Source organism: Gopherus evgoodei, chromosome 1, assembly GCF_007399415.2.
Source record: "Gopherus evgoodei ecotype Sinaloan lineage chromosome 1, rGopEvg1_v1.p, whole genome shotgun sequence".
In the NCBI taxonomy this organism is placed as follows: Eukaryota; Metazoa; Chordata; order Testudines; family Testudinidae; genus Gopherus; species Gopherus evgoodei.
The window spans coordinates 12107299-12132777 of record NC_044322.1 but is presented as its reverse complement, the minus strand read 5'-3'; positions in this window follow the sequence as shown (position 1 = coordinate 12132777).

Genomic DNA, 25479 nt, shown 5'->3' with positions numbered 1-25479 from the left:
ACCTAGGTCTTTTAATGTGTTTATGGTTGCTTTACATGATAATATTTCACCTGTCCTGTTTATGTAACACTTTAAAAATCAGCAAAAGGGTTATATAAATAAAACTGATTATGAAACAAAAGGCAAAAAACTATTATGTACATAGTTTAGTCCTATTCAGTGTCTACTCAGCGCTTCTTGGCTTGTCTCTTGTATTCATTAAATGGAGCATCTCTTGTCACTGTCCAGCAATAGTCTGCAAGCATTGATGGGCTCCATTTGCCCTGATAGCCTGCCAGGAGATTCCACTGCTGTAGTCTGGAGCCCAACAGCTCTGCCTTACTCTTGGGTAGTTCCAAATCCCTGACAAGGTCATTCAGTTCACCTTGTGTTAGGAGGTGTGGTTCAGAGGAGGAGGATGGGAGAAAATGTGGGTCCCGTGACATTGATGGTTCAGGACCAGAAGTTTCATCCTCTTCCTCTTCCTCGTCTGACTCAAGTGAGAATGATTCTGGTGCATCAGGAACCGGCAGTCCTTCTCCGTGGGGTACTGGGCGTATAGCTGATGGAATGTTTGGATAATGCACAGTCCACTTTTTCTTCTTTGACACACCTTTCCCAACTGGAAGCACCATGCAGAAGTAACAATTGCTGGTATGATCTGTTGGCTCTCTCCAAATCATTGGCACTGCAAAAGGCATAGATTTCCTTTTCCTGTTCAACCACCGGCAAAGATTTGTTGCACAAGTGTTGCAGCATATGTGTGGGGCCCACCTCTTGTCCTGATCTCCAATTTTGCAGCCAAAAGAAAGATGATAGGCTTTCTTAACTATAGTGGTTATACTGCTCTTTTGTGATGCAAAAGTCACTTCACCACAAACATAGCAGAAGTTATCTGCACTGTTGACACAAGTACGAGGCATCTCTGCTCACATTGACTAAACAGAAATGTGTCCCTTTGCAAAATCAAACACTGACAAATAAGAGAGCACGACACTGTATGATTTCTAGAGCTGATATAGGGCAATTTGTTCAGCAGAGTGATGTAAGCTTCGTTATGATTGCATCATCCATGACTTCTAGGAATAACATGATGCAGTTCATATCATGTATGATGCAATACCAGCTTCAGATCGCATCATTCATTGTTTTGCCTCAAAAGCAAGTACTGTCCAAACCCAGTCATAGATTTATTCATAGATCCAGTCAAAGATGTATTTTAGTCATTTTTGGTTTAAATTAAGATCCTTCCCTTTATAACTCACTTATCCTCCGCCATTCCCAAGTCAAGGGTCGTATATACTGACCCAATAGCATATCTTGAAAACTAGAGCCAATCAACAATTTTAAGCATCATTTTCGTTCTCAGTGACCCAGAATTAGTAAAGTTGGACTACATTTATTTCAGAAGCATTTTGGCTGTAGAGCAGTGTTATCAAGACTAAACACGTCCAGTTTTTTACATCTTTCCTCACAGGTCTTTTTTTTTTTTTTTTTTAATTTCCTCTGGGCTCTCTCCAGTTTGCCCTTCCTAGAGTATAGTGCCTAGAACTGGACACAGTAGCCAGCTGAGTCTGACCAGTGCTGAGCAGAGTGAGGCACTTTTGCTCAAACTGCAAATGGGTGCCAATTGTGCCAATTGTGAACCTGACAGTTAAGGCCCGGCATGAGGAGTAGAATTTTGGAAATCTGCAGTTTATTCACAGCTCTACCACAAGCTTTCAGTTTATCCTGCTAAATGTCCAATCCTTTTTGTGAGCAAAATTTAAATACAATTGGTGAACTCCTCCTGGTAAATTACCAGCTTCCCCATAATTGAAGATGGGTTCTCTACATTCTTTTTTCAAAAAAACATTTATTTTGAAGTGATCCTTGCATTTTCAGCTGTCAAAAAAATAAAAAATAGAAATAAATATCCTTCCCAGGGCCATTTGAGATAAACTATGGTTCCCTATCTCTTTTCAATGAAAACACCAACACAGCCCTTTCCCCCATCCTCCTTTGGTCTCTTCCTACTAGCCTTATCATTTTTAGAGCCTCCTTTGATATATAATCCCTTTATGTTGTGCAATGATAAATCAAAATAAAGTGCACCACTGAGTGATTTTATTGTTATTAAAAGGTCAGCTGTAAGAGGGTTGCATCCAGTCGCATTTCACAAAGAATTCATGGGCGGTGGATAAAAAAGGAGATAGCGTGGTTTTTGAATACATTTAAATGCTATGAAATTCTTACAGCAGAGATCCCAGCTCACTTCCTGCCTAGCCGCAATCAGTTCTAAGTACCACCAAAGCCCTTCATTGCGATGTTTCAGAATAGCAGCCGTGTTAGTCTGTATCCGCAAAAAGAACAGGAGTACTTGTCTCTAAGGTGCCACAAGTATCCTGTTCTTTTTAATTGGGATGAATCTCCTTCTCTTCTCTCATTCCTTTCTCCCCCATTGCCACCCAGCTTTCCTGTTTTATTTTAAATGAAAAAAATTTCTCTTGGCTCAGGGGACGTTGTGAAAATCTTTTGAATATTTGAAATTTTTCAAATTTTTTCAAAAAGTTTTCAATAACATTTTCCAAAATTGTTCTGTTGTTTTTGACCTGCTCCAGACATGATACTCAGTGTTATAGTAGTTGTTCTGTTTCCCAAAACCCACATGAGTAGTGGGTCACAGAAATCCCACAGCGGTGTGAAGTGGCCCATTAACATCTCCTCAGTCATAAGGAGGAAATGAAGGGGGAGGGGAAGTAGCTGGGCGGCATTGGTAGTGTGTTATATATTGATGTAATAAGCCATCAATCCAGTGTCTCTATTCAGTCCATGATTTTTAGTGTCTAGCAAAGCTATGAATTTAAGCTCCCAGGCTCGTCTTTTGAAAGTGTTGTGCAGGTTTCCTTTGAGGATGAGGACTGATAGGTCAGACACAGAGCAATGGCTTTGTCAAAAGTGTTCATCCACAGGTGATGTGTTTTAGTCTTTTAACATTTTCCTGCACGAGTTCCCTTGAGAGTGTAGTGATTGTCTCGTTTCATCCACTTAGTTGCTATTGGGGCACTGGATGGAGTAGTACATCACATGTGTAGGACCCAGGGATCTCAAAAGGTGTGTTGTGGTGGAGGGTGTTGATCATTGTAGGAGGGGAGCTACGGCTGCAAGTTTTGCATCTGTTTTTTCTAGGAGCGCTGGCGCTGCTTTGAGTTGGCAGGGTAAGGGAGCAACAACAATAACAAAAGAGTATGTTTGCACAGACAAGCGGTATGCGCGATTCTCAGCCAGCAGTAGTGGTGACCATTGCTCACAAAGGGGATTGGACATTTAGCTGGATAGCAAGCCTATCCAGAGTTAGACTGGCAAATCTCACACACACACACACACACACACACACACACACACACACACACACACACACACACACACACAGAGTGAGTGAGTGAGTGAGTGAGTGAGTTCCGGAAAGGTCACAAATCCTCATGCTTTGCGGCTTCAGGCACACCTACATTTGGAAAGGTTTGCTGGGCTAGCTACGCTGATGTATTATATTGGCAAAGAGCTCCGAGTGTGGAAGCAGCAGTAAGCAGTAGCCACAGCGGTGTAACTGAGAGCAGGAGGGATAATTTTTACCTCTGCCACAAACTTCTTGTGAGACCTTGGGCAAGTCACTTAAATTCTCTGCCTCAGCTCCGCATCTGTAACATGGGGATAATAATACTGCCATTTTCTTATCTGTCTATATAGATTATAAGCCTTTTAGTGCAGGGACTGACTCTTACTATAGAATCATCATAATGTCAGGCTGCAAGGGACCTCAACAGGTCATCTATTCCATCTCCCTGCGCCGAGTAGGGTGACCCGATCACAACACTAAAATATCGGGACACATTGGGGTGCCATCAGCCCCACCCGCAGTCCACCCCAACTCCTCCAAGGCTCCGCCTCCACTCTGCCTCAGGTCCCGCCCCCTCCCCACTTGGCCTCCTCCCCACTGCACCCTTCCTCATACCCCTAGACCCCTGCTGGCTTGCTGCGTCCCTCCTCAGTCCCCCACCCACCGCTTGCCTCCTCACCCCACCTGCCCGTCCGCCGCTCGCTTGTTCACGTCTTCACCCCCCAACCAGCCATTCACCCCTTTTGTGCTGACTTCCCCTGCGCTGGTGGGTGCTTGCCTGCTCCCCGCCTCTTCCCTCCCAATCACCTGCCCTCCCTCAGCCTGCCTTCCCCCAAGTCCCCGCCCCTGCCCTGCCTCTTCTCTTCCTCCTCCCTTGAGCACACTGTGCCCTTGCTCCTCCCACCTCTCTCCTGGAAAGTGCTAAGCACTGCCAAACAGCTATTAGGTGGCAGTGTGCCGGGGGGGGGGGAGAAGGAGGTGAGGACGGAGGAGCTTGACTGCAATTTTTCCCAGTGGATGCTCCAACCCTGGAGTACCCACAGAGTTGGCGCCTCCCTCCCACTCGCCTCCTTACCTGATTACTGGGACAAATGGCATCCCGATCGTACGTTGATCGGGCCATGGGACAAAGGGTTAAATATTGGGACAGTCCCGATTTTATTGGGACATCTGGTCACCCTAGTGCCAAAGCAGGGTGATGCGCAGGTATAGTGTATGGCACAATGGCACCCTGATCTCAGCTGTGACCTCTATAATTTGTATTACAGTAACATCTAATTTACTTCAATGGAAGTTGGGGTACGCAAAGGTATGACAGCTCCTAATTCAACACAGGTAAACTCTGGCTTTTTTTTTCTTTTGGGTAAGTGGGAAGAGCAGCCAGCTACATTGGGTAATTGGGGTTGGTGCAATTTCTGCTGTCATAAGCATCAGAAATTGCCAAAAATTAACATTTCAGCAGTTAAGGGATTTGGGAAGCAGCTTACACGGTAACTGTCTAACAGCAACATTAACTGCATTTGAAATCACATCTTTTCCAGAGGCGTTTTGAATCTGCCTCCTAGGTTATATCTGAGAACTGTTTAATTCAGTCTGTTTTACCTTGTCATTATTGTGATTATTTTAAACGATGGGGTCCCCAAGTACCTGTGCAGTGTTTGTGTGTGGCGGATACGGGGCAGGGCATTGGCTAGCATTAAAAGGGTTATTAATACAATTCTTTTAAAATCTTACATTTGAGCTGGTGCTAGAATTGAGCCTGACACTGAGCAAACACACTAGACAAAAATCCTGATCACATATTCGTGTAAATCCAGAGTATCTCACCTGAGGCTACTGGAGATACTCTGGATTTGCACCAATATAACAGAGGTTATGCTACAGTCCCTGCCTTGAGCGTCTTACAATCTATAGTGAGATAAGTCATACTGGGACCCTGGGTGATTACGAACACTAGAGCAAGAGAGAAGGGAGGCTGAGAGGAGAAGCACCACAGTCCTGTGACTCTAGTTGTACATTGTGGAGGTTCAGAGAATTTATTAGTGCATCTGCGATCCTGTTGATAGCACCAGCACAGCAAAGCACTTCAGCACATGTGTGACACTTCCCGGGATACCCAGGGTTGCGAGGTGTCTTGCTACCATCTGCCCTTAGCGTGAGGAAGCCTTGTTTGTGCCTGCTGTGCATCAGTTCCACACAACCACCACCACCCATGCACTGCCCTCTAGGGCTACACGGGCACCACTCTCTTCGTACAGGTTCACAATAGGCACACTCCAACCCCCGAGTCCTCTGAGCGTCCCTTTGTGTGCTCAGCCCCTGTTCCACTGGACCCCCCTGGATTTCCCAGATCCTCTGCTCCCAAAGGAACCATAAACCACAGTTTACTGCTGACACATTAGATCACAGATCCACTCAGCACTTAGATACATTTACAGTAAAAAAAAAAGACATTTATTTAACAAAAAACAAACCATACAAAAAACGGAAATGCCAGAAGAAGCAAGTAAATGTATTGGAAATAAATGGCTAAAAACGTAACATGCTTTCTAGAGCCTAAATGTAACTAACAAGACAGTGTCGTGTCATACAGAGCAAAAGCTCACCCCAAATCCTTCCAGTGTATGACAGCCAGTCATGACTGTGATAGTCCATTCATAAGACAAGTCACACTATCCTTGTGCCTCTTCAGTGGAAAGATCACCACATGGCTCTGTCCCTACAGTTACAGTCCAAAAATCCATTGTCTTCTCTTGCAAACAGGATAATCCCTGCTGCCTGTGTTTTCCTGGCTGGAGTCTCCCCTGGAGACTTTGCAAGCACTTGATTACACAGAAAGTCTCTGGTGTAGCCCAAATCTCGTGAGTCCTATACCAGTGCCCTGATCACAGGATCATTCTGCCTCTGAAACTGAGCAGGGGTGAGGACTTTGTAGGAGTGTCAGGTGGGAGCACTATCCTCTTCTGGACCTTTCTGAACATGCACGACAGTTGGTGCAATGTGGTCCTTTCCTTTGCTCTTCAGAACCCTAGGAATTAGTGTTCTGTGGCAGAGATGATTTAGCTACAGCAAGGGCGGGGGAGAGGCAATTCCATCAGAAGCAAGAAAACCATTCTTACCTACATTTCAATATGGTACTTTCAGATTTTTAAAGAGGGGCTCACCCGAGCCTAGATTGCTCCCTCCAGCATATGAGTGTCTTCACCATGATGCCATAGCAAATATTATCAGATTATGGGTAAAAAAAAGTTGCCTTTTCTGTACTGCAAGCCCTGCAAACTCTGCCTGTGCTTTGCGAGTCAAGATGGGCTCTTTCCTTGTTGAGAATCATAATCAGTAGCAGTAAGAAGTTCTGCAAACCACATTAAGCCCTTTGTCACCCCTGTGCAGCCCCATTGGCCTCTCATAATGCCTCAGTCACATGCATGCACCGCAGAGCTGTTAGTGGGTGCAGGCAGATGGTCTGGTTGAGAAGGGCAGTGCCGGTTTTACAAAGCCACTTTTCACAGAAGAACCACATGTTTAACAGATCTCTGCCTATAAGGTGCCATCCCACTGTTAGAGTGTAACCATGCAGTCATGGCTTGTGCAACTGCTGCCAATGCAATCATGCAAGAGTTGGCACCTCTATACTAGCGGATGCACATACCGGATACTTTTGTGATATGGCCAGATGCTCTTGGGAGCTTGCTTTATTTATAACATGCTCCACTGTTACAGTTAAACGGGGAGCGTGGTAACGCGTCTCCCTTTCTGTGGAGTTTGGGCAAGATGGAAAAAGTGACAGCTCTTCAATTACAGAGCGCAACTCTACCTTGGCTTTGTAGATTCTAGCCCTGCCAGCTGGTAGAATTCCTTCAGCACCAGGGCCCCTGCTGGCTAGAAATCAGCAAAGGAGAAAAACAATGACACTCAAGTCTACAGTCCCAAAGAGGGCATGCGGGTTGCTTGGACTTCAGCACAGCAGCTGTTCAGTCAGCACTGAAAGGCCCAAAACAGGAGAAAAAAAAGGTTATAGCCAAGCATATTTGCTGAGTAACTCCATTTACACAGAGAGAAGAGAGGGAATGTGATTTTCCAGAGTAGCTGATGATTTTGAGTGTCTCAATTTTAACCAACTCAAAACACATCAGAAGAGCCTGATTTTTGGAGGGTGGGTCCTCAGCACTCTCTGAAACTCTGGCCCCTTCAAGAAGGCTCAAGCCAGGCATCCCAAAGGAAGCATCCAAAGCCACTTGTCTCTTCGGAAATACTTGGCCCTAGTTACTCAAGGTGCTTTATTATTGGAACTTGATTTGAAAGGCTCCTTCAAACCACCATTTCCCATCCAAGGGAAAAAATCTTAGTGGAGCATGAGGCAAACCATCTTGGGAGGCTTGGCTGGGCTGGCAAGATCTTGCTTCCATTCTAGAGGGTTGGAACAACCTCTGAAGCCAAAAAAGGCCAAGCTCAATTCTGGTTTCAACCTTACTGTCACTTTAGTTAGCAGGCCAAATCCTTCTGGCCTTTACAAAGCTAGTATCACTTGTTCACATACAAAACATCAAAACACTCTGGGAGTTATGCATGTAAGTAGTTAGGAATCTAGGAGTTTAACTCCCATTGAAATCAGTCTGTTTCTTATTCTGTGTTTATATGCTACCTAGACTAAGGGTCCCTGATCCAATGAGGGCTTGTGATGCAAAACAGAATAGCAGCAATGCTTCTGGACTGTCAGAAGTAACACACATCTGCTCAGTCAGTGATGGTGAAAAACACCAGGAGTAGCAAACAAGTGCCAGACAGTGGAACCACCTCAGCTGTTGAACAGACCACGGCAGCATGAGCTGTTCAAGAATATATAGTAGCCATGTGATCAGAAAATCATTGCAGTTCACAGTAGCAGCGGTGTTGCCAATGCTCATGATTTTTTTATTGCAAGTTTTGCATTATTTGAATTTTTCTTAAAGCCCCAGCTCCTGGAGTCATGTGATTAGGTGAGAATTTCAACTTTTGTGTAAAAAAAAAAAGGATGTTTCTAGTCCTCCTGGTTGCAGAGAAAAGCTTAAAATCTTGATCCAAGTCATCCTAAAGGCTCCGGCAACTTCAGATCAATGAATGAGTCCCAACATCATTTATTTTTTAAGCCTCATGATTTTTTAATGCTTGGAGTTGGCAGTGCTGTAGTAGTTGCAATAGAAGCAGAACAACCTTTAGGAGACCAGAAGGACTGTAACTGGGCCTGGTCTCTGCATAGGAGTATGAGCTCCTTGCACCCTCCCCACTTTATGCACCCACCCAAGGACCAACCACAGTCTGATCCTGGATAGAATTTTCAAAAAGCACCTAAAGCAAGCCATGCGAATACATACCCAGAGTCCCAGGCAGGCTTGTACAGACCATGCTGCCGCTGCTTCTCTGCTATGTTTATCCATGTTCGTGTGATTAAAGCTGCAGTCTCTCCTCTGACTGCAGTGTAGACATACGGCAAATGACTTATAAACCTACATTCCATTGACTTTCGATGAGAATTAGGCTCCTAAGTCATTTAGGCACTTTTGAAAATGGGACCCCCTCTAAATTTTGTAGTCTTCATGCTAAAACATTTTCCCTGTACCATACGTTAATCCAAGAAAGTTAGTTTTCGTGAGAGCTTATTGTTTGTAAGGCATCCAGCCACTGAGATTTTGAAGGATTTTTAAATAAATTCATTGTTGTGCGATTTTTGTACAAAGAGTAAAGTTGGTGCTAACGAGGACACGGGTGATCTTAATAATGTCTAAATGGCCACAGCCATTGGGCCAGATGCCAAGCTCAGTTTCATTAGTCTAAAAGTCAAGGTAACTTAACTTAGTAGAGTTACTCTATGTAACAGAGACAAAAATTGACCTATAGAATCTTTTTGCGCCTGTGCCTTTTAGGCACTTTGATAAATCCACAGCTTTCTGGAGCCAATTTTACACTGCATGTAACCGACATACTGGAGTCATTACTTTTTGGGCAGCCAGGATAATCCTTCCTACCCATAAATCATCACAGTGTAGTAAGGGGAAGGCTGCAGCCTGGTATTTTCTGATGTCTGTCACCAGCAAGCACATGGCCACATTAAAGGACATTTTAAAAAGAAAAGTGAAAATAGAAAATAAAGAGAGCAAAAAACACAGGGTTTCATTTGGGGCTGAGAAAATAAGGAACTGAATAAGAATATTACCAGTTGTGATTCATTTGATGCAATACACATGGCTTTAAAAATGGCTTACGCTGCAGAGGGGTCAAAATTGTCCCTGGGATTTAGGATTATGTTATCTTCTGTTCTGCAACATGACAAAAGTGTCATGGATGTGCTGATAGCAGGAATTGGAGACTGAGGATTAAGCAACAGCACAGATAGCGAACTGCTTTCTTCTGTTGCCTTCCAGAGGTTATAAAAAGGTGCTGGGCCTATCTGAAGCAGGAATTAGCCCTGTGTCCTGTGTCTGAGCCACTGAGTAGTTACATAGTCCCCTACCAGTAAGGTTGGGTTGTTTTATTATTTAAACCAGGAGCTGAGGGAAAGCTGACATCTACTGAGGAGCACTTGGGTCAGACAATGACGGCCATGAAGATTCGGACAACGTGGATCTTAGAGCGTAAATGGGAATAGAGTGAAAACTGGGTGTACATTAGCAGCTGTATATGTTCCCTCCACGCTGGGGGAGAGTCCTGAACAATAAGTGTTCCTTAATGCAGCTTAACAAGCTACCACAGGTATCTACACCATCTCCAAAATTACAAACCATTTGGATGTGGTGGCAGCCAGGGGAGGCTCCTGGGCTCTGCTATAGGACAGTACAGTGGAACAGAGACAGAAGTGTGGCTTGAGTAAGGACAGCCAGTATGGATGAAGACAATCGGGAATGAGGCTGGGTACTTGAGTGATATTGCTTGTCTTGTGGAAGCGGCTGGAGGCCTCGGCCAAGGATCAGTCAGTCCCCTGTTATGCTAGGCATTGTACACACAAAAGAACAATGGTCCCCTCCTGCTCAAAGTTTTATACTCCAAGAGCTAGGCCATGACAAGGCCCATGTAGCAGCCCAAACAAGCTACCTCCCAGTCTCCCCACTGAAGGAGTAATCCGCACCAGGTCTATATGCAGCATAGCATGCCTCTGCCAATACACCAGCACAGCTATGCTAACCACTGCCCAGGGGTTGGATCAATGCTCCTTCTGTTCCCCATCCCTTCCATTTCAGGGAGAGGGATAGCTCAGTGGTTTGAGCATTGGCCTGCTAAACCCAGGCTTGTGAGCTCAATCCTTGAGGGGGGCCATTTAGGGATCTGGGGCAAAAAATCTATCTGGGGATTGGTCCTGCTTTGAGCAGGGGGGGTTGGACTAGATGCCCTCCTGAGGTTCCTTCCAACCCTAATATTCTATGATTTAGCTGCTTTGCAGATATGACTTCCCCTCCCATGCAGTGAATGGTGGCATGGGTAGCCAGTACAAGGTTGTAAGGGGACACTGTCTGTAGCTGGGAAAGCTGGGCCCCAGGCAGTCCCTAAGCCTAAGAGATGACTGGTGGTTACACCAGACAGGAAGAGTGCAGGGTAACTGTGAGACAGTTATGATTAGCATAACAAACAGAGGTCACAATACACCAGCTGCCTAACAGTTCACATTGGCCTCCATCCTGCAAAGGTACACAGCTGCCAAGTAGGCAGAGCTTGCTGCTGATCTGCTCCCAGACAAACAAGCTGGAGCAGAACTAGTGCAGCTTGCTGAGCAAGAGCAGAGACCTCCTGTTTATAGCAGTGTTGCACATGTGCTAATACAGACTAGCCTGGCGTCTGTTCTATTGGAAATGCTGGTTTTCCTGCATTCCCTTTGCCAGGGAAGATTTGCCTCTTGCAGAAGTCACACGCCTACTCTGAGTACTATAAGGGACTTCTAAAGGCCTGTTCCTTAATAGATGGAAATCAGCAAGTGTAACACCTAGCTCTTGTATAGCACTCTGTATCTGTAGATCTCCAAGCACTTCACAAAGAAGTTAGCTGTCCCCATGCCACAGACAAGGAAACAGAAGCACAGAGACATAAAGTGAGTTATTTAAGATCATACACACTACTATAAAGCTCAGGTCTCCTGACTCCCAGCCCAGTGCCCTATCCTTCAGACCATGCTGGCTCCCAGGCAGCTCACTTTTCAGCTTGTATTTGACCAAGCCTCAATATTTTTTACTTGCTAATGGCAGGCACAGTTTTGCACCTGTGAGTATTCACGATCACCATTTGTGGGCACAAAACCGGAGACTAGACTGTCAAAATCCTGCCCTCCAAGTACTGAACCCACAGTGGGCATACTTTACCATCCTTCCAGTTTTAGGGGTATTACTGTCTCCAGCAATGTTAATTTGCCCCCCCCCTCCACACGCATATAGAATATGAGGGTTGGAAGAGACCTCAGGAGGTCATCTAGTCCAACCCCCCTACTCAAAGCAGGACCAATCCCCCGACAGATTTTCTGCCCCAGATTCCTAAATGGCCCCCTCTGGGATTGAACTCACAACCCTGGGTTTAACAGGCCAAGGCTCAAACCACCGAGTTATCCCCCCAAGAATATTTCTGTTCCTCTAGCAAGTCACTTTGCTCACTTAGGACTGGAGCGCTTTAGCTTCTCTGTGCTGGGTTTTAGGCTGCTCTTTTCAAGGTGCTTGGGTCTTGCAATTGAACTTGCTTCTGTGAGGGTTACTGTATGATAGGGCTTGTATTAGCTTTACAGCAATATAGCTCGTGGCAGAATTGGAGCAAGCACGTGTAACCCACAGCCAGTCAGCGTGGCGTCTCTCCCATGGCGTGTGGTAGCTGGGACACATCAGAGGTTGAACAGCTGCTACAGCCATAGCTAACAGAGCTAGATCCTTTAGCGTAAGTAGTAGAGGCTCACACTTTTATGAGTCAGAGATCACAATTCAGTTGCTGCAGCCGATAACCCTCCGAAGGGTGTGACCTTATGCATGGGGTCCCATTAAGAAGCCTCCTACTATCTTCTTACCTGTTTCAATAGCCTCATCTCAGAATGGAGGTAACCTGGCTGACTACAGTGTGTGGCAACTTCAAACATCTCCCGATGCTGCTTAGAGCCACACAGCGTCAAATGCATAACATGCTGGCTTTGCGCCCCTGAGCAGCTGTGATCTTCATATCTCCTCTGCATCCTAAACCAAACACGTTTGGAAGTCACACTGCTTGGACTCTAGAAAACATTGGTCCATGGCAAAAAAAAAAAAAAGCTCCACCCTACAGTTTGGCATAATTCAATGTAATTTGCAAGCCTAGAGTTCAGGAGAAATCCAAGAATGGAATAACAAAGCATTTTTGCTGGCAACCAGGAAGGTGGGGTTATAATAATGTTTTGACTTTTCTGGAGCACCTGTCGTCAGACAATCTCATGGCACTTTACACACACTGAGCGATAGCACACTCCTGTGGCACAGGTCAGGATCATTATCTGCATTTTACAGAGGGTGAAAGAGAGAGGAAGGGTGTGTCTGCACCTCAGGGTTAGCCCAGGTTGTTACTCAGGTTTTAGTACAAATCCCCTCACTGGCTGCACAAGCAAAAGTCTTTTACTTGGGTTTGGCGGTCCTTTAAGCCTAGGCTAGCTCAGCCTGATGGGAGAGAACCTGGGCTCAGTTTTCAGTGCAGTTGGAATCTGCCCACTCTGCAGTTAGGCTGTGTCATTCATGTGCTGATAGTCCTCCAACACCCTCTCACAATTCCCCTTCAAGGACAGACAAGTTCTCTCCCAGTTGACTGGCAACAGTACAATGAATCACAGGCTATGCCCACAGACACACACGGGTGAGTACAGCACCAGTCAGGACACAGTTACACAGGTGGGAGGTGTGACTGCTCACTCCGGAGCTAACTCTGCAGTGAAGACATACCCAAAGAGATTAGAGTGATTTGCCCAGGTCACACCGCATGTTAATGGCAGACAGGGCCGGCTCTACAGTTTTCGCCGCCCCAAGCAGCGCCCTTAGGGCGGCAGGTGCGTTTCCGTGGTGGTGGCAATTCGGCGGCAGCTTCTATGTTTAGCTGAAGCCGCCGCAGACAGCTAAACGCGCCTGCCGTCCTAAGGGCACATGGACTGCCCCCGCCATCCGCAGCGGCAATTCGGCGAGCTGCTTGGGGGCAAAACAACAGGGACTGCTGCCCCTTGCAGATTGCCGCCCCAAGCACCTGCTTGGCATGCTGGTGCCTGGAGCCGGCCCTGACGGCACAGCCCAGAATAACACGCCCACTCGTCTGACACCCATCCAGTGCTCTAATCACTAGACATGGCTCCCTCCCTGGTTAGCACCAGAAAGGCAAGGGTGGAATAAAGATATTTTGTAACTGCACTTAGCTCCTTGCTCTTTGCTTTCCAAATCACATCTGCTTACCATCCTTTCAAACAATCACATTCAGGCTTCTGGGACCACTGGTGATACAAGACAGATGTGCAGCCACTCATGATGTTCTATTCTGGCTCATGCACGGCCTACCAAATTACCAGCTCAATTGATTCCAGGCTGGTCCTTGTTGATGATAAGGTGGAACGCAGGGAGAACACAGCTTGAGCCTCTGATGCCAGGCGGACTAGCAGGGCCGGCAGCTGGAAGCGTCAGGCTTCGATTTATAAAAATGTGCTCATTCCAGACAGACACTGTTGGTGGAGAATAAATCACCCCGGTGCCTTTTATGGAATCTCTTTCTCCCTTTGACACCCTGGAGTTGGGTGACCAACTGGTGAAGGTGTGTTACAAGTCCCACTCTGTGCTGATCCACAGAGAGTGTGAGTGGTTACAACCCCCGGTTACGCAAGCCTGATTCTTTAGCTCCAGCTGTAGTAGCTCACGCTTTTAGCTCTGAAAATCCCTGGTTCAGTCCCCAGTATGTCAGCCAAGAGGGCAGCTGCCACTTACGCATTGATGGCACACAATGCATGGGCTGGATACTGGAGGTTATTGGTAAGTGTTTATCCTTAATTGTTTACTTTAAAGAGGTGAGTAGGAAACACTGGGTTACATAAGGCACTACCAGAACTGAGGCCAGTGAACAAGCATAGCTCTGTAGGGAAGCTGCATACTATGGGGTAAAGTCAACTACTGTGTGGGCCAGGTAGTCTGCAGATTTCCCTATACAAGTGCTCCTCTCCCTTTATAACCCTGCACAGAGCCTGACCAATTATAGTCCTTGTGCTCCTGAATTGCAAGGGCTGCCTGAAGGTAGCTCCAGCGGCTGCATTAGCAGGCGATGGGGTGAGGAGGAGCCAGGGACCCACCAGCCGTAGTCAGGGCCGAGACGGCGCGGTATGGGTGGAATGCACACTGCACCCTTCCGACAATGTTCTACTGTTAGCTGCTCAGGGGAAAGTCTATCTCCAGTGCCAGGTGTAGCTTAAAGCCAGCACCTGGCCCTACACCATTTCTTCAATGTCTCATCTTCATGGATACTAGTAAATGCTACCTAGAAGAATTACATTCTGCCTGGCTTATGTCAATGCAGAACAACTTAAATACATGCACTTGTTGGTTTATCACTGTCAAGGAATCTTTCCCCAAATCTGAACCTTAGAGTCCAAAAATATGGGGTACCAGCATGAATTTCTCTAAGCTTAATTACCAGCTTAGATCTGTTAAGCTGCCACCACCCAAAAATATATAGTGTTTTGGGGCACTCTGGTCCCTCCAAAAACCTTCCCTGGGGACCCCCAAGACCCAAATTCCTTGAGTCTCACAACAAAGGGGAATAAACCATTTCCCTTCCCCCTCCTCCCCTCCAGGTGTTCCCTCCCTGGGCTCCTGGAGAGATATACAGATTCAAGCTCCGTGAATCTAAACAAAGGGATTCCCCCTTCTCCTTTCTTCCTCCCTTCTCCTTCCCTGGTAAGTACAGACTCAATTCCCTTGAGCCTCAACATAGGGAAAAATCAGACAGGTCTTAAAAGCAAAACTTTTAATAAAAGAAAAAAGAATTAAGAAAATCACTATAAATTCAAGATGGAATATTACAGGGTCTGTCAGCTTATAGACACTAGAAAGAAGCCTCCCCCCAGCAAAATACAATTTAAAATACTTCCAGCAAACTACACATTTGCAAATACAGAAACAATCAAAAGACTATAACTGCCTTTCTTACTAAATTACTCACTATAAAAGACTGTAGCAGGGAGATTGGCAAGAAAACTGGTTACCCGTCTAGTCCCTTCCAGGACCCAGAGAGAATAAAGCCAAACCCAAAAACACAAACAAAGGCTTCCCTCCACCGAGATTTGAAAGTATCTTGTCTCCTGATGGGTCCCCTGGTCATGTGTTTGTTTCTCTGTTTGTTAACCCTTTACAGGTAAAAGAGACATTAACCCTTAACTATCTGTTTATGACAATCACACTGTGTCTGACTTTCTAAATGCACACACCACAACCAATAGATTTATAATCAAACAATGGCTCTATAATACATCGACAACCAATTGTTCTTAAAAGTATCAGCAAACCAGAATGATACACATCTTCCACTGGATGCATAAACACATGTTTATGAGCCTATTGGCAGCAAGGAGAGCCAGGTAAGGTTTGTGAATGATGCAGGCTCTCAAGTGAGACATCAGCGTTATCTCATCAGTCCTCTGACTGAATTGCTGAGGAACAGGACATTTTTCCTGTAAATTAATTGACGCTGTAATTTGTGAATTAAGCAAAAATGTTACAATTGAGAGCAAAAATGTCCAGGTCCTGTCTCCTACCCATGGTTGGCCAGGTATCAGACCGCAGAGGTAGCCACGCAGCTTCTAAGCAACAGACGGGCTCCCAGACAGCCTGTGATATAACTAAATGGGTAAGTGTGTCTTAGGTGAAATATGGGCTTAGGAACAGTTTCTGGGTCTACAGTAGATTTCTTCCAGTTGGTTCTTTCAGCTAGTTCATTCATTGACTTAGACTGGATAATCAATGGGTGTGGTTTCAGATTTCCATTGTGGAGATAAACATGCCCCAAAGTCATGTCTTCATGGATGTCCAGTTTACTGTGTAAATCACACACATTTGGGAAAGTGGGACCAAACCCTAGCTTCCAGTTCAGAGGCCACTAGTGCTGAAGGGGAGATTCTTTACCTCATAGTAGTAGAAGTCTCATTCTATGTTGGGGCTAGCCATTCGATGGCACCTACACCAATTCGCTCATAGCTGGTGTGTTACAAGCAAACATCCTAATAGTCAGATGTGGATTCTATTTCTATTTGGACATCCTTGTTACACCACTTGCCAGGTTTTCCCCCCATTACACAAACAACAACCCTATTCTTGAAGTCAGAATGGACTGTAGTGAGAGAGCAACAAAACACGGGTCTGCATGAGAGCACACAGTGTGTGTCCTTTGTAGCCAGGTTGCATGTGAACACAAAATGGCTGCTTTCTCTGCAGCAGGGAATGGGGCTTTTCTCCCTGGGTAGGTGCAGGAGACAGCAAGCAGAGTCATAACACGTATATGCCACTACACGCTATGGCCCACATCCTCAAAAGGTATTTAGGCACCTACGTCCCATTGAAATCAATGGGAGGCGTTAGACCCCAAATACCTTTGAGGCTCAGGGACCATGTCTTCAAGAGATGGAGTAGCTGGGCATTTGTCTGGTCCATGCCTTCCCTTTCCCACAAGTGTAAGGTGCCCTCTCCGCTCCATGTTAAGGGCTTCAGTCTGCCTCTGCCCTTAACCCAGCTACCAAATTCTTCAGCAGCAAAGCAGGAAAAGCCCTGTACCCACTGCATCTGGACCTGGAACTTGGCACACCCCAGCTGGAGCTCTGCACAGGAACCAGAAAACCCTGCTCAGAAGTGCAGGCACGCTTCACAGGCACAGAAAGGTGTACAGCACACCAAAGGGAGTGCTAAATGCAGTTTTGTATTGAACCATATCCAAGTATAGACACTCTCTGGCAGTGTAAGCCTGACAATTGGGCAGGGATTGCGAAGGCCATTCCAGAGTTTTGGAGACACAGGATCTTTTCAGTTTCATAGGAAGTCAGGCTTTGCTCTCACCCCACATCCTGCAAACTTCAGAGACATCTGTTTGTGCAATTGGAGAGACGAGCCAACTCTTCAGGGAAATCCTACTTAATAAATGGGTAATCCTGGGAGTTGTAGTTATGTTGGTGATTTTTGCTTCGGCTTCACGATGAGAGTGTGAGAGTGTGAGATGCATCTTCCAGACGCCTTTGCTAGTTGACTTGTGGTGTAATTGCAATTTAAGAACCTACTTTTGCTCAAACTGGCACATATTTCTGATCAGCAGGGTCTTTCTTAATACACAGTGGGAACAAGCCAGATCCTGGAATCTCTACTCACGTGAGTCATACCTGTTGCCCGAGTGGTCAATGGGACTACTCGTGTGAGTAATGGTTTCAGGATCAGACTCAAATATGAAGACTTGGTCTTTCTAGGGATCTCCTTCAAGTGAAATGAGTCCCAGTTTTTGATGGGTCAGACAAAATGTTCAAAAACAAAGTAATTCATCTACAGGGGTGGAGTCAGTGAGTTCATCATTACACGTTCATCATTACACGTATTTACCATCACACATGCTCTCTGTGTCTGAGTCCTGGGTGGTTAGCTGGTTAATACTTTAAGAAAGAAATTGAAAAGGAGACTGGAAAGAGAGACAACTCTGCCTTAATCCTGGTTTCTAACGGAAATGGTGCAGATATGATACCATTGGACAGTACAGATCCAACAGGCGATTTAAGGTAATATGGATCAAATCCATATTTTTTCAGAAATGCTAATAAATATGATCAGTCAATCTTACTGAATGTAATTTTTTCTGTCTAGTGCTAGACCAATCATTGGGATGCACGTCACCTGTAACCAGAACAAAAGATGGGAAATCTCTCTTGTATTGCTGGTCATGAATCTCCCCGTCCTGAACTATTTGATTTTCATGCACAAGGGAAAGCCTTAGATCCTGAAGTAGCCTTGATCTCTGGAATCCTGCATTTAATAAGAAACTAGGCCAAGACACTGCATATGTATTATCTAGCAACAAAGAATTTTGGGCTGGAACCCATCACAGTGGTATCCAAGTGCCTTCCAGAATGGCATCGGAAGGGCCCTAGTGGAACTGATTGAGTCTCCAACTCTGCTTCTCTCTTCCAGGTCATAGGACACCCTGCTTGGAAGAGGTTCTTTTGCAGGAAAAAGGAGAAGATGCAGCTTTCTTACTTTTCTAAGGGCATGGCTACATTGCAATTGGGATGTGGATTGCAGTGGGTGTAGACAGACCTGTGCTAGCTTTAGCGAGTTTGGGTACAGATAGTAGTGAAGCTGTGGCAGCTTGTACAAGCCCACCCAGGACCCTGGGTAATGGTGTGAGTAGTGAGCCTGCACTGAAGTCTGTGCTGCCATGGCTTCACTGATATTGCTACACAAGCTAGTAAGAAGCTAGCTCAAATATATCCACACGTGCTGCAAGTACACCCCCAGTAGCAATGTAGACATACCTGCATCATAATGCTATATCTACATTGGCACATGTACCCACATATCAGATCATGTTCATGCTTGCAAGTTGTCACGGAGTGTGGGGGAGTCCAGCCCTGCACCCCTCTTCCTGGGATCCACAGTGACTCTCGGCCAGCCAGTAAAACAGAAGGTTTATTGGACAACAGGAACACAAGTTACAGCAGAGCTTGCAGGCACAGTCAGGACCCCTCCACCGAGTCCTTCTGGGCTTTCAGGATGCTTGGATCCTAGCTAGGATACCCTGAATTCCGCCCATCCAGCCCCAAGCCCAAACTCAAACTGCTTCCCTCCTGCCACTCCCTTCCTTTATCCCCTTCCCGGGTAAAGGTGTTGACTTTTCCCCTCCCTTACCTAGCTCAGGTTACAGGCTCTGGCATCGTCCATCCCCTAAAGTCCTCCCCTGCTCTCCCACTCCCCACACAGACAGTACCTACTGCATCACATCTCTCCCCCCTTCGAGACTGAACTGAGCGGGGTCACTCTGCCCAGTGACCTGGGGAAGTTCAGAGTCCCCTCTCCGGGACAACGCATCCGCTGTCAGGTTGGCACTTCCCTTCACATGGACCACGTCCATGTCATAGTCCTGCAGGAGCAGGCTCCACCTCAGGAGCTTGGCGTTGGCTCCTTTCATCTGGTGCAGCCAGGTCAGGGGAGAGTGGTCGGTGTACACGGTGAAGTGTCGCCCAAAGAGATATGGCTCTAGCTTCTTAAGGGCCCACACCATGGCCAGGCATTCCTTCTCGATGGCCGCGTAGCTTTGTTCCCGGGGTAGCAGCTTCTTACTCAGGTACACGATGGGGTGTCTCTCCTCTTTTTCATCCTCCTGCATTAACACCGCCCCCAGTCCCATGTCTGAGGCATCGGTGAACACCATAAAGGGTTTGTCAAAATCTGGGTTTGCCAGAACTGGGCCACTAACTAGAGCCTCCTTCAGCACCCGGAAAGCCTCCTGGCACTGCTCAGTCCAGATCACCTTGTCTGGCTTCCCCTTTTTGCACAGTTCAGTGATGGGGCCGGCTATGGCACTAAAGTGGGGCACGAACCTTCGATAGTACCCCGCCATCCCAATAAAGGCCTGGACCTGCTTTTTGGTTTGGGGGGCAGGCCAGTATCTGATTACCTCCACCTTGGCTGGTTCCGGCTTCAGGCAGCCGCTCCCCACCCGATGGCCCAGGTAAGATACTTCAGCCATCCCCACCTTGCACTTCTCAGCCTTTACTGTTAACCCAGCCTTTCGGAGTCGGTCCAGGACTTGTTTAACCTGGGACATGTGGTCCTCCCAGGTCTGGCTGAAGACGCAGATGTCGTCAATATACGCCACGGCAAAACTCTCCATCCCCCTCAGTAGCTGATCCACCAGGCGCTGGAAGGTGGCTGGTGCTCCCTTGAAGTCGAAGGGCAGGGTCAGAAACTCATAGAGCCCCAGAGGGGTGATAAAGGCCGATTTCAGCCTGGCATCTGCGTCCAGCAGCACTTGCCAGTAGCCTTTGGTAAGATCCATAGTGGTGAGGTACCGAGCACCTCTTAGCTTGTCAGGCCTGGGCATGGGGTAGGCATCAGATACGGTAATGGCATTGAGCTTTCGATAGTCCACACAGAACCGGATTGACCCATCCTTCTTGGGAACCAGCACCACTGGCGAGGCCCCAGGGCTGGAAGACGGCTGGATCACCCCCAAAGCCAGCATGTCCCTGACCTCTCTTTCAAGATCCTGGACAGTTTTACCAGTGACCCGAAAAGGGGAGCATCTTATAGGGGAATGTGACCCGGTCTCCACCCGGTGGACAGTCAAATTAGTGCATCCAGGCTGGTTGGAAAACAGCTGTCGGTATAGATGCAGCACCCACCTGATCTCAGCGTGCTGGCCCGGGGTCAGCTGATCAGAGAGGGGAATCGCCTCCAGGGGGGAACCCGCTTTGGTCCCAGGGAATAGATCTACTAAGGGGTCATCTCCCTGCCCCTCCCAATGTCCACACACGGCCAACACCACATTCCCCCTGTCATAGTATGGTTTCATCATGTTCACATGGTACACCCGACGGTGATGTGCCCGGTTTGACAGCTCCACCACATAGTTTACCTCATTCAGTTGTTTGATAACCTTGAAGGGCCCTTCCCAGGCGGCCTGGAGTTTGTTTCTCCTCACGGGGATGAGAACCATCATCTGATCTCCGGTGGCGAAGGCACGGGCCCGTGCCGTGTGGTCATACCAGACCTTCTGCCTCCTCTGGGCTCAGGCCAGATTCTCTCTGGCCAGGCCCATGAGCTCGGCCAGTCTTTCCCGGAAGGTCAGGACATACTCCACCACTGACTCTCCCTCGGGAGAGGCCTTCCCCTCCCATTCGTCCCTCATCAGGTCTAGGGGCCCCCTTACCCGCCTTCCATACAACAGTTCGAAAGGTGAAAACCCGGTAGATACCTGGGGCACCTCCCTGTATGCGAACAGCAGGTGAGGTAAGTACTTGTCCCAATCCTGCGGGTGCTGGTTCATAAATGTTTTTAGCATCATCTTCAGCGTCCCGTTGAACCTTTCTACCAGCCTGTTGGACTGGGGGTGATACGCTGAGGCTCAGTTGTGCTGGACCCCACATTTCTGCCATAAGGACTGGAGCAGGGCCGACATGAAGTTGGACCCCTGGTCCGTTAAGACCTCCTTGGGGAATCCCACCTGGCTGAAAATTGTCAGCAGCGCATCTGCCACTGTGTCGGCTTCGATAGAGGACAAGGCCACCGCCTCGGGGTAGCGAGTGGCAAAATCCACCACCACCAGGATGTATTTCTTCCTTGACCGGGTCATCTTGCTGAGGGGTCCCACTATGTCCATGGCCACCTTCTGGAAAGGTTCTTCTATGATGGGTAAAGGCCTCAAAGCCACTTTCCCCTTGTCCCGGGCCTTCCCCACCCTCTGGCAGGGGTCACAGGATTGGCAGTACTGTCGGACATGGGTAAAGACCCCAGGCCAGTAAAAGTTCTGTAGCAGCCTCTGCCTGGTGCGTCGGATTCCCTGGTGCCCTGCGAGAGGGATGTCATGGGCCAGGTACAGCAGCTTGTGACGAAACTTCTGGGGAACCACCAGCTGCCTCCTGATCCCCCATGACTCTACTTCCCCTGGGGGAGCCCATTCTCGGTACAGGAACCCTTTCTCTCACAGGAACCTCTCCTTGCAACCTCTCCTCATGGTCTGTACCGCACTAAGGTCAGCCCGGTCCCGGTGCTTCCGCAAGGAGGGATCTTTCTGCAACTCGGCCTGGAACTCAGCAGCTGGGACAGGGATGGGGACCGGCTCTCTCTTGCTGGCTGGGTCTGAGGCCGCAGCCTCTCTGCACCGTGCCCCTGGGCGTTCCCCGCTCCCTGGGTTAGGGTCCTGCACCTCGGGTCGAGTACCTTCCCAGTTGTCGGGGTGCAGTGCCCTTTGCCGACTCTGACTACAAGTCACGACCAGGGCACTCTGGGTGTTACTAGGCCAGTCCTCGAGGTCCCCTCCCATTAACACATCAGTGGGAAAATATCGGTGTACCCCCACATCCTTGGGGCCCTCCTTGGCCCCCCATTTCAGGCGTACCCTTGCCACAGGCACCTTGAATGGGGTCCCGCCCACGCCCATCAGGGTCAGATAGGTGTCAGGCACCATCCGATCTGAGACCACTACCTCGGGTCGGGCCAGGGTCACTTCTGCGCCCGTGTCCCAGTACCCAGTGACCTTCCTCCCATCTACCTCCAGGGAAACAATGCACTCCTTCCGGAGGGGCAGCCCCGCACCCACCCGGTAAACCAAAAACCCGGAGCCTGGAGCATCCACAGGTGGTACGTTGCCAGCCCCCCTTTCCTGGGAATGTAGCCCCTCCTCCGATTGGGTTTTTACCCAGTCCACCCTCTGCGGGTTGGGTCTGCTTGTCTGTCCCTGAGCTTGGGGCACTGGGCCCGTATGTGACCTCGTTGGCCACAGCGATAGCAGCCCATGTCTCGTGGGTCCCCTTGAGTGGGTCGGAGGGACCTGCCGCTGGATGTTCCCCTTTTGGGGGGGTTCTCCATAGGACCCCGCTGGGAGGTCCCATGATGACTCTCTCTCTGCGTTGAGGCAGGCTTGCTCCTTCGAGACTCCTCCCTGCCATCCCCTGCCCGACTGTACACAAATTGGTCGGCCAGCTGGCCTGCGTGCTGTGGGTTCTCCGGCTTCTGGTCCATCAACCACAGCCTCAAGTCGGACGGGCACTGCTCGTACAGGTGCTCCAGTATGAATAGGTCAAGCAGGTCCTCTTTAGTTTGGGCCCCAGCTGTCCACTTGCGGGCATACCCCTGCGCCCGGTTGACCAGTTGTAGGTATGTGACCTCACGGGTTTTACGCTGGTTCCGGAACTTTTTCCGGTACATCTCAGGAGTCAGCCCAAACTCGCGGAGCAGGGCCTGTTTGAACAGTTCGTAGTCCCCTGCCTCCGCCCCTTTCAGTCGGCTGTACACCTCCACGGCTGTGGAGTCCAGTAAGGGGGTGAGAACTGCAATACTGTCTGCAGGGTCAACCCGGTGCAGCTCACAGGCATTCTCAAAGGCCGTCAGGAAGGTATCTATGTCCTCCCCCTCCTTACACCGGGGCAGCAAGTGCTTATCAAAGCTCTTTGTAGGCTTGGGCCCCCCCTCACTCATCGCAGCCAGGGCCCCACTGCTCGCCAGCCGGGCCAGCTCCAGCTCATGTTTACACTGGTTCTCCTTCTCCTCCCACTCACGCTGGTGCTGGTTCTACTCATGTTTACGCTGGTTCTCCTCATGTTTACGCTGTTTCTCCTTCTCCTCCAGCTCTTACCTCTTTAACTTGAGCTCCTCCCGTTTCAGCTCCCTTTCATATTCCAGCCGCGTCCGCTCCACGGATGCCGAGCGTCGCCGGGAGGATCCCCTGCTGGGGGGTGAGTTTCGCTGGGCAGATCCCCTGCTGGCCGGGGGTGTCACGGTGCCCTCGGTATACACTGGGCTCCTCCCCGCCCTTCCCCTAGGCCTAGGAAGGGGGGGTCTCGGGAAGCCCTCGTCCGCCGGCTGACCACTCCCAGCGGGGACAGACACTGGTGCCTGCGCTGCATCTGCCCGGCTGCTTCCCTCAGAGACAAGGCTCCGTTCATTCATGCGGTCTCCCTGCTCTGGCATCGTCCATCCCCTAAAGTCCTCCCCTGCTCTCCCACTCCCCACACAGACAGTACCTACTGCATCACACAAGTACTTCACATACTTGCCCCGGAGAGTCCACATAAGCTGTACTGGGACCAAGTATAATGCTGTGTACATGCATACACACACATCCACACTACTCATCTAGGTACAGAAGGTTAGCGCTATCATTTCAGGGGTGATATCCCAGGGCTCTTTTCATCACAGGGAGACTCTCTAGGACCTGCTTTGTTATGCATTGTGTACTACTGCGTGCTTTGACTCATGTGGCAATGGCACTTCCAGATGACATAGCCCTACATGTCTTTCCCTCAAAAATTTGGTTGAAGTTATGGACCCACTAGACAATGAAGAGTTCCTGCTCCTCATTGCAGGAGGGAGGTTTCTACAGTGGAGGAGAGACTCTAGGAGACACTGGATGATATTTTGGCAGCAATTTCAGACATATCAAAGATGGCAGGCCACGAGGAACAATAAACATAAATTCATAACACAGTTGAGAGAGATGCTGATTGCTACTATTGCTGTGATTTCCCTTTTGGTTCACTATTTCTGGTGCAGAAGAACAAGCATAGAGTGATGGAATCACATTGTCCTAGAAACATGGACGACCAGCAGTGGCTGCAGAACTTTCAGATGAGGAATCAGATCTTTATGGAGCTATGGGAGGAGCTTGCACCAACTCCCCAGGGCCAGAACCATTGATTCAAGGAAGCCATACGTGTTAAAGCAGGTTGCTATTGCCCTGTGAAAGCTGCCTACCCCTGGCAGCTACTAGTCCATTGCAAAGCACTCTGGGGTTGGCAAGTCAACTCTTGGGATTGAAGTTGTGGCAGTTTGTGAGGCAGTTAATGCCATGGCTAACCCATTGGTGGTTGCCACAAAAATATTTCCAGAAATAGCTGGTTTTCAGAGGCTGGGTTTTCCCAACTGTGCAGGGGCCATTGATAGCACTCAGAGGTCCCAGCACTTTGCCCACCACAAGGGACGAGTGAGTATGTAAACTGAAAAGGTTACTCTTTGATCATTCTGCATGACTTGGTGGACCACATAGGCAGATTGATTAATCACAGCATGGGGAGCACAGGAAAGGATCATGACAGCGGAGTAGAGAAGGGGGAAGTAGGGACTTTATTCCCCAGAAACTCAGTTGTTGTGTATGGTGTATCTGTGTCAATGGTTATTTTGTGACCCTGCCTACCTGCTCCTTCCTTGGCTCATGAAGCCATATCCCAGCAATGATTGCCCTGGAAAAAGGAATTTAATTGCAAGCTAAGTAGTTGCAGACTGGGCATGGAATGTGCTTTTGGTAGGCTGAAGGCTCATTGGCAATGCTTGCACACCCATCTGGATGCCAGAGGCAAACACTGTTCCTGGGATCGTGATCTGCTGTGCACTGCACAACATTTGAGAGAGTCAAGCAGAATATTTTCATCTGCTTTACAAAGTCTAGGCAGG